The sequence below is a fragment of the Podarcis melisellensis genome (genome assembly GCF_964234715.1).
Source record: "Podarcis melisellensis genome assembly, chromosome: 9".
In the NCBI taxonomy this organism is placed as follows: domain Eukaryota; kingdom Metazoa; phylum Chordata; class Lepidosauria; order Squamata; family Lacertidae; genus Podarcis; species Podarcis melisellensis.
Genome location: NC_138541.1, coordinates 76,220,677 through 76,223,364, shown reverse-complemented (window position 1 = coordinate 76,223,364; position 2,688 = coordinate 76,220,677). Strand labels below are relative to the sequence as shown.

Here is a 2,688-nt window from a genome sequence, read left to right as displayed (position 1 = left end):
GCAGGAACCAGGAAGCGCCCGCCCGCCCGCGCAGCTTTTCGCCCTCTCCCCCTGGCTTTGACCATATATAGTCAACTCTGCTCGAGCCGCGGCGCCGCGCGCGAGGAGGAGCGGCTTCCAGCCGACGGCGACGCTGCTGCTGCTAGAGCCCGCCCGACCCGGAAATGCCGCCGAGCGGGAGGCGCCCAAGCCCGCCAAGCCCCGCCCCCTCGGGAGCCAGAACTGCGTCACCGCGTGCGTGGCGTGCGTGGCCTGATCGGGCGACGGGCGCACAGAGATACGGCGCGGGGAAAAGAGCAAGAGGGATGCATGGGCTGGACTGTTTTTCTTTCTCTCTCGCTCCCCTGGGAAGGTGGAAGAAATCGGTGGCCGTGTGGCAGTTTTGGTCCTCTCGCTTTCTCGTCCAACGAATGCACGCGAGGCAGGGATTAGTGAAAAAAGCAAACAAATGAAGAACCAACCTTGAAAAGCATGCAAGTCATCAGCCCAAGGAAGGCCTCTGTTGCAACTGAGAGCACTGTGAGAGAGGGGGCAATTTGCTGCAACTCTGTTTTGCACGAATTTCTGAGCTCAGAAAGTTGCACCGCCCTCAGACCCCCCCCCCACTGGTGGCATTAAAAGCGGAGTGCACTGGGCGGGGGCAGCGTCCAGTCATTGTGATCAACAGCACTGTGGATTATGCAGCAGTTTAGAATCCAGAGCCGCCACCTGAGAACGGCTGCATAACCCTAATGCAGTGTCCACAGAGCTGCTGAACCCAAACCATATTTGTCTTTAAAAGGCACTGTTTGTTTTCTGTGTGAGCAACTGTTTCATTCAGCAGTTGGTCCCTTACCTTTCCCGCCCCGACCTGGCCACAGTGATCCATGCAACGATCATCTCCAGGCTTGACTACTGTAATTCGCTCTATGCGGGGCTGCCCTTGAAGCTGTCCCAGAAACTCCAGCGGGTGCAGAATGCTGCAGCGAGGCTCCTCACTGGGTCTCTGCCATGGGAGCATATTCACCCAGTGCTTTTCCAGCTGCACTGGCTCCCGGTGGAGTACAGGGTCAGATTTAAGGTGCTGCTTTTGACCTTTCAAGCCCTTCACGGCCTAGGACCCTTGTACCTACGGGACCGCCTCTCCTGGTCTGCCCCACGGAGAGCCTCAAGGTCCATAAATAACAGCACCCTAGTGGTCCCAGGCCCTAAGGAAGTTAGATTGGCTTCAACCAGAGCCAGGGCCTTTTCAACTCTGGCTCCGGCCTGGTGGAATGCTCTGTCTCATGAGACCAGGGCCCTGCGGGATCTGATTTCTTTCCGCAGGGCCTGTAAGACAGAGTTGTTCCGCCTGGCCTTTGGCTTGGAGCCAATTTGATTCCCTCCCCCTCTTTCTTTTTCCTTTCTCCTCCTGTGATGAGGCTGCATTTTAATATTTTAATGTTTCAATATTTTAAATCTAGCAAGCACAGTAGTTGGATCTGCCCCATTGGATCTTAATCCCGGGTCCTAGTCCACCTCTTTGTCCAATTCTGAAAAACTGTTTGTACATGTTTCATCTGTTGTATAATGATGTTTACCAGTGTAACATAGACTAGTGATTACTTCATTTTCCAAATAAACACACAAAATGCAATTTATAACCGATGGGTAGTAAAGTCCGCCAACAGGTCCTAACAAGTTAAAGAAGAGAGATTTCCAGAGGGGCGCTGAGTATTTCCCCCCCTGAAAAGTGGGTCTTAGGCCTAATAATTTGCACTGGTGGAGGAATGGCCACGCCCCTCCCTTCTCTCTGCCCTGGTAGTCGAGCATCCAGCTTCACCACTGTAAGTTTGGGAACCTCTGCTGTCAATCATGGCATGACCAAGAAGGTTAGCATTACTTAATATGACAGGAGATCCACATTATGAGATCCTATCTCAGAAACATATCCTGGAAGGCACTGAGGAGACATCCTGTGCTCCCACTACCTTGTATAAAGACCAGCATATGCAAGCCTAGCTACAGTACTACTAAAATCTAACCCACCTGTCATCATCCCCTGTCTGGCTCTGCAGATTCGGAATGAAATGTCTCAACAGTTGCTTTAAATTACTTTCTTTTGACCCCAAGTGCTCAAAAAAAAAAAGGTCAAACTTTCTCCAATTTCTACTTTTAGATAGGTATCTTTATTTATTTCCTTGATGGGGGGGCAGCTACCTCCTCTCCGCTCCCCGCTGGCTCCGCACATGGGTAGGAGAGTGGAGCCCGGGAGGCGCTCTCCCAAAGGAAGCCCCACCCTGTTGCTCCCAAGCAGTGAGGGGGACGCAGACCCCTTAGCATTTTGTGAATCTAAGTTTGGCCTCATGGAGGGGAAGTATTTCAAGATGAGTAGGAAAATGAGAGCACCCCTAAACATTTTTCTTAAAGAAAAAAACGCTGCGCCTAAGTAAGTGGGGAAAAGGCTCCAGGCAGCGCCGCAGATCTCAGCAACGCATAATACTCCTGACAGCGCCAAGGCTGCAGGCGGGTTGAGCCCGGCCAGGGGCAGGGGTGGGACTAGATGACCCTGGGGCTCTCGGAGTCCATGAATGGTAGGAGATTCCCGGCGCGCCCCCGCGCCTCGCCAGCCAGCGGGGAGCGAGCAGCTGGAGGCGCGGAGCTGAGGTCAGTTCCTCCGCCGCGCCGCCAGAAGGGACGGAGGCGCCTCTTGGCCGGGCGCTGGGGCGG

At 53.9% G+C, this 2,688-nt stretch overlaps 1 long non-coding RNA gene across 1 annotated transcript in view; it reads right to left on the bottom strand.

The window, feature by feature from the left end:
* LOC309378028 overlaps positions 1-2,688 on the bottom strand; it is a 520,733-nt gene that overhangs the window by 134,468 nt on the left and 383,577 nt on the right. The window lies entirely within an intron of this gene.